The sequence below is a fragment of the Eschrichtius robustus genome, chromosome 19, assembly GCF_028021215.1.
Source record: "Eschrichtius robustus isolate mEscRob2 chromosome 19, mEscRob2.pri, whole genome shotgun sequence".
NCBI classification, from domain to species: Eukaryota; Metazoa; Chordata; class Mammalia; order Artiodactyla; family Eschrichtiidae; genus Eschrichtius; species Eschrichtius robustus.
Window position 1 is genome coordinate 28,354,613 of NC_090842.1, and position 6,856 is coordinate 28,361,468.

The window sequence follows — 6,856 nt, forward strand, 5'->3', positions numbered from 1 at the left end:
TATCCCAAGGCCACACAGCTGGTTAGTGGTGACCCTGGCACTCCAGGTCAGGCAGTCTGAGGCCAGAGCCCCCACTCCTGGTTACGCCCCCCTTCCCCCAGCCCTCCAAGGCAAGGCCCTGAATGGTGCAGCCCCTGCCCTCGGCAGCCCCACCGCACTCAACAGACCCTGCAGCTCCAGCCATGTTGAACTCCCTTCCTCCCACCCAGAATTGCCCCTTCCCTGTCAAGAGTCCCACCAGCCCCTCAAAGCTCAGCCTACTTGGTTCATTCTTAGAGTGTTAGTGGGTTGTGTACCTGTCTGCTTCTCCCACCCCACCAGATGCTCCTGGAGGGCAGAGAATCCTTCCAGCAGCCAGCACAGTGCCCTAGGCCTAGTGAGCATCTTTAAAGGAGGGGAAGAATGATGGCTGGATGGATGGATGGATTGATGAGATGGTGGAAGGCTGAAGCCAGAAGCACCCCCCACCCCTGACTCCAGCTTCACTGCAATCCCTGCATTACCAGTCCTAGATATCTTTCTGCTGGTCAGCTGAGAAGTCTCCCAGGCACTGAAAGCCACAGCAGTCTAGGGGCAGCAGTGCCAGGGCCTCTTCTCATGGGCCTGGAGTGCCCGGACAAGCTGCAGAACCTGCTGGGCCAGACACTGCCCCACCTGGCCCTCCTCCCCCTGCAGCATGAGGCTGGGGCCCCTGGAGTCTGTCCTCTGAAGGTTTGGCCTCCCCTTGCTCTCCAGCCAAGTTTGTTTTGCCCCTACCAGCCAGCCCCTAGGGATCCCTGCCTGGAAATTTATGCCCAGGAGTGAGTCCCCACGCCCCAGCCCTTCAGGCAAACTTGGCTTCTAGATCCAGCTGCTTTCTGGTTGGCTGTGTGTCTTTTGGCAATCTCCTGTCCCTCTCTGGGCTTTCATTTCCTTATCTATAAAATGGGGACAGTAGCAACTGGATTCTCCAAGCATGGTATAACTTCACTGTTAGTATTATTTTTCTGGCTTTCCTTATGGTCTGCATCCTCTCCCAAGACCCTAGCTCCCTGACTGCCTGGGGGCCCACCAGCCACCCTGGGCACCCCTCTGGGGCAGTGGGTGGTGGGCTGGAGACAGAGGCAGCACCCAGGAACCAGCTGCAGCTCTCAGCCCGCTCCCCCACCACCACCACCCAGCTCCTCTGCCTACTAATTGCAGGGTTGCAAGATGCCAGCTGCCTCCCAGGCCCCAGGTGGGTGCCTCCCAGCGGATCAAGGGCTCCCCGGAAGGCCTCCCAGTTCTCCTCCAGCCCCACAGACCCAGCTGCGCTGGGGTGGTCTCCATGCTTCTCAGACCCCCTCTCCTGCTCTGGGAGGGGCCCTGAAAAGGTATAAACATAAAGCCTTCCTGAGGCTTTTGCATTTCTCAGGCTTCGCCCACATCAGAGAGGAGCATCCTGGGTTCCCCTCCCCGACTCAAGGACTAGCCATGGCTCCCCACTGCTGGACCGATAAAGTCCTGCTCCACATCTTGGCCCATGGTGGGTTTCAGACTTGCCCTTAAGCACGTTCCCCAGCAGCCTTGGTCTCAGGTCCCTGTTGCTCTAGGATGCAGTCCAGACAGGCCGCTCTCTCCCTCCCACACTGGCCTGCCCAGCATCCTCTCCACGCCTGCCCCACGGCTGGAGTCCCAGTGGCGTGGTCAGACAGGATGGCAGCTCCACAGTGACGGGGGCGTTCCTCATCTGCTCGCACCGGGACCTCAAGCTCTGAAGGCAGGGGCCCCGCCTATGGGAACCCGAATCCCCTCCCCAACCCCACCACCAGGAAAGCAGGGGGAGTATCATTCAAAGCACATGCACTGCCACCGGAGGTGGACCATGGCAAGATGAGGAAACCGAGGCCCAGAGAGGGAAGGAACCAGCCAGTAAGTCACAGAACCAGGGTTCGAATTCGGGCAACTCCTAAGACCAGGTGTTCTCCGCTACAGCCCTCAGCCCAGGTCTGAGCCTGGTTCAAAGCAGATGCTCTGTGACTGTTCAGGGAAAGGAGAGGGGGAGGGGAGAGTAAGGTAATAATGGTGTGAACCGCTGTCACCAAGCCCTCTTCTCTTGAGATCACTCAAGGTTCTTTCTCACCCAGCACCTGACTTGATGCTCTAACTTAGGCAGGTCTGAGTTGGGACTCTCATTACCTAGATGAGTTAAACTGAGGTACAGAGAGCAAAGTGGCTTATGCAAGGGCACCCAGCAAATATGTGTTAGGAATCTCCAGCTTATTTTAATAAGGTCATAATCGTTCACTCCTTTGATCTCCATTCTAATAACTCAAGAGAGAGCAGTCAAAGAGATGTGGATTCGCCTACACCCCTAACTAAGCATCACCTACCTGAGCCTCAGTTTCCACGTATGTAACACGGGGTGCTGTGGGGATTAGAAAGGACGTTTGTCAAGCCCCCAGCATGGGCTTCAGCTCCCAGCGGTATTGTTGTTTGTCCACCTTTGTCCAAGGACACCCATCATATCTGTGTGGAAGACCAGTTGTCCAGGCAGGAAACGTGCCCTTGTCCACACTGGGGTGGGGTTCTCTGTCCAGGATCTGCCTCTGCCTGTCTGCCCTGCCACACTCAGCTGTCCCTGCTCTCCGTCCCATCTCAGAAACCTCCACCTGATCACCTGCCCAGTCGCCCAGGTTCTTAATTCCAGGATGGAATGGGGTTTAGGCGGTAACACTGGGAGAACAAAGGCATCTTTGTCTGTTCTTGGACCACCACCCCCTTCTGACCAACCTGCCCCATTGGCTGATAAACTGGAGTTAGGTGTGTAACAAAATCTCTTGGGAATTTGTCTGGTGGGAGTCCCTTATCAGATAAAATTTATCTGATCGCCCAGTCCCCAAAGGGTAAACTGAGGAAGCTGCCAAGCTAAGGGGGAAAGGGTAGGGTCAGAAAAAAGAGGAGCCACGCCAGGCAGTCTGCCTCTGTTATTTCTTTGGATGCTCATGACAGCCAAGTGAGGTGATCACAGGTATCATCCCACCTTACAAGTGAGAAAACCAAAGTTGAGACCCTCAGGAGCTTCGTGAATCTGGGCCATTGTTCTCTAGCAAGGATGCTGGTAACCACTGCCCCAGCAGCTCCTGGTGTACTTTAACTGTAACTCATGCCTCTTCTCTGGCCTCCAGGGCCCTTGCAGGTCTGGATGGTGTCTCTGTGCACAGCTTCATCTACCACTCTCTCCCCATCGCTTACCATTCCAGCCCACTGGCCTCCTTTCTACTCCTCCAAAACCCCAAGTCCGTTTCTGCCTCTGGGCCTCCAGGCATGCTCTTCCTTCTGCCTTTCTATCCTCCCCTGGCTTCACTAGCTACATAGATATTCCCTCTCCTGTGTCCATTAACCTCCTTCTCAGTCCCTTGACATCGATTTTTCCAGATGGTTTCTCCTTCTGTAATTACCGATTTACTCACCTGGCTGGTGCTGACTTGCTAGCCTGTGAGTTCCCTAAGGCCTAGGATTTGGTTCTTATTAGTCACTGTTGTACCCCCAACACCAATGCCTGCCACATAGCAGGAGCTCACTAAACTTCGATGAATGAATGAATGAGTGAATGGGTGAACAAATGAATGAATGACTGCCCATGCTCCCTCCCAGGCCCCTGCTCTGGGCTCCCCAAGGCCAGTCCCAGAGGCTCAGGTCAGTCAAAGGCAGCAAAGAGATGAAGTTATAAACCAGGGCAGGCAAATGGACTGTGCAAAGTTTTTTGAGAGGAAACTCAAAGATGCAGTGCTATTAAAAATTGATATTTCAATGAGATAATCCCTCTCCTAGGCTTTTAATTGATTGTCTAAAAAGCCTTCCTCTGTTGTTCTGCTTCTTTGTTTGCAGGGACCATTAATTTATTAATGGACGATCAAACCCGGATAGATTGGAAGGGCCACCACACAGCTGATTCAAAAACAGTCACCAAGGCACCAGGGACACCCATCTGAGGGTCAACCAGGAGAGGTGATGTGGCCATGGAGTTGGCCTTGGCTCTGGATTTGGGGAAGAGGAGAAGCCCCTGCATGTCCCGGGCATGCGCGCGCGCGCACACACACACACACACACACACACTTGCCCCTGCCCCCAGACCCAATAGACAGGCTTGGTGAAGGGAGGAGGAACAGGAGGTGAGGGACCCAAGGGTGGGGGCAATGGCTGTGAGGGGAAGCCCTGCTCTGGGAGTTGGGACCCCTGGGTTCCCTCCCCCACCCCCATGCCACTAGTGGCCGGTTCCCCACCATTCCAGGCCTCTGTTTCCCCATCTGTCGCTTGCAGGGTGGGGCTAGAAGCAGACAGGGAAGAGAGGGTGAGTGAAAAGTTGGGACCTCCAGCTTCTGCTGCTGCACCTCTCTGGGCCTCTGTTTCCTCATCTGTCCAGTGGAGTGTCACTGGCACCAGGTTCAAGGTGGGGACTCTGAGGGCCACACAGAGAGCCAGGAAGGGCTGCTGGTGCTCCCACCGTTGTTAATCTCAGCATTCTTCTCCTGGCCCTCAGATCCGCGCCCCTCTCCCCTGAGGGTGACTTTGACCACCTCCTTCCTCCTCCCTCCGGGATGGCTCTGAATCAGCCTCCACGCTCTGCTGCAAGGCTTGTGGCTGTAGAGGTGTTCTGTGAGCACCTGTCTGCCTGGCCTCTGGCCGGATCTGCTTCTCTCCCGACCCCAGCCATCTACTCCATCAGCCTGACAGGCAGCCTCAGTGAGGCCCCAGGGGGTCCCCAGCTGTAGAGCACGAAGCCGAGGCTGGGCTGGGCCTGCCGGGCCCCTGGCCCTTTCTTACCTGCCTTGCCCATGAGCCGGCCTCCCTCACTCCCTCTCTGCTGCTGCATGCTCCTGACACCTCTTTTCTGGAAAGGAGAGACTGGCCAAGTAGGGTCATCTTCCTGGGTGTGTGTCTTGTGCAGTCACACAGGGCCTCGTACTTTGAAGGACCTTGTGTTTGGTTTAATGCTCTGTTGTCAGTGTCTTGAAATTACTAATAATTTTACAAGGAGTCCCACGTTTTCATTTTGCACCAGGCCCCGTAAATTATGTAGCTGGTGTTGCTGTCAAGGGACAGACCCGCTTCAGGAAATGGCCAGAGGGTGGGTCCCCAGAGCAGAGCCCCTGCCTTTAGCTATCACCCGTCCCATCCAGAGGACTGGCCTTATCCCACATCTTCCCTTGCTCACTTTCCCCAGATCCCCCAGCTCAGAAGCCCATCTCCTCCCTACGGGGGCTCTGAGCGGGGAATGACTTCTCCAGGCGTCTCTATGGGAGGGGATTCTAGGGAGTGTGTTTTTTCTATGGGGAAAGCAAAGGGGTTCTCAAATCCATATGTTCCCCCCAGACTGGTACCACTTTCGTCAAGTGGAAGCATGGAAGCCACAGAACAGATGAGACATGAATTCATTTAAACGACCTGTAGAATTCATAATAGCCCTCAGTCACCATGTTGTTTTTTTTTCTCCAGGCAACAGATATTAAAGGTACAACGGCTTTGACCTTATAGGTGTTGGAACATTTTCCTCTGTCAATGTGCATCCTTAGATGGTAAAAGGGTAGAAATCCCTGCAGAGCAAACTGGCAAAATGCAGCTAAAACAAAGACAGGTCACTTTTAGAAACCTGTCCTAAGGAAGGCTGTAAGCCTGTGTAATATAGAAGCATGGGTACAAGTATTTAGCCACACAGTGCTCATTGTGGCATTGTTTACAAAAGCAAAAATAGAGACAGCTAAACAGCTGGTGGTCAGGGGCTGGTGAAATAAATGACAGTACATTTCTCCAGGGGGATGCCGGACAGTCAGCAAGATGAAGCTTGTTAAAGAAAAGGGAGTGAGTAAAAAATCAGATTTGAATATAGCAAACAATGCCGGCTTGGTTTTCTCTCCGTTTGTGTGGAAGAATCGACACCACAATGTTAGTGTCGGGGTCGTTATTCTTCTTTTTTATCCCTGACTCTCCTGGCTCCTGGTGGCCAATCGGCAAGGAGTCAGGGACACGACTTTCTGAGGGTCTCTTATATCTGTCCCTTGCCATCGCCCCTTCTCACTACCTAAGTCAGACCACCTCTCTCCTGTAAGACTTGCCTTCGCTTCCTGTCTTGCTCCCCACAATTCCATTGAGACCCCTCCATGTATTCTCTAAGGGCAGCCAGAAGGATTTTTCCAAAATGCAAACTGGATCCTATCCCCTTCCCCGTTTAAAACCCTTGACTAGCTCCCTATTACTCTTAAGATGGAGACCAAACCCTTGAACTGACCATCAAGACTCTGCATAGCCAGCCTCACTGAGCACCGTGTGTCCCCATCTCCCTCTGCATTCCAGCCACTCGGGCCTCCTCCACGCTCTTATACAGGGCAGACTCTCTTCTGCCACAGGACCTTTGCACTTGCAGTTCCCCCAACCCAGAACACTCTGCCATCCCTCTCCACCACATTAACACACCCTTTTGCTTTCACCTTAAGAATCACTTCCTCAGTAAAAGCCTTCCCGGGCAGGTCAGGTGCTCCCCATACCTCTTCTAGCACCCTGTAGCCCCTTTCCCTCTCTGCCCTCATGAGTTGCACCTGCAACTGTGGAGTTCTTAGATCCATGCCTATCACTTTTACTAGACTATGAAGTCCTCAGAGGCAGGCTGTTCTTGTCGACCACCGTGTCCCCAGTGCCCAGTGCCTGGCACAGAGTTAAGTGCTCAGATGTTTGTTGAATGAATCAGCGAATCAGTGAGGGAGGGAAGGCTGGCCTGACCACGCGGCCTCCCTTTACTGCTGGCTGGCATGCCTGTCCAGGGAACAGCTTGTCAGTCCTGCTAGTAGCATATGACACGTGTGCTCAGGACGGCAGCCCAGAGGGAACTGCCTAGAGAGAG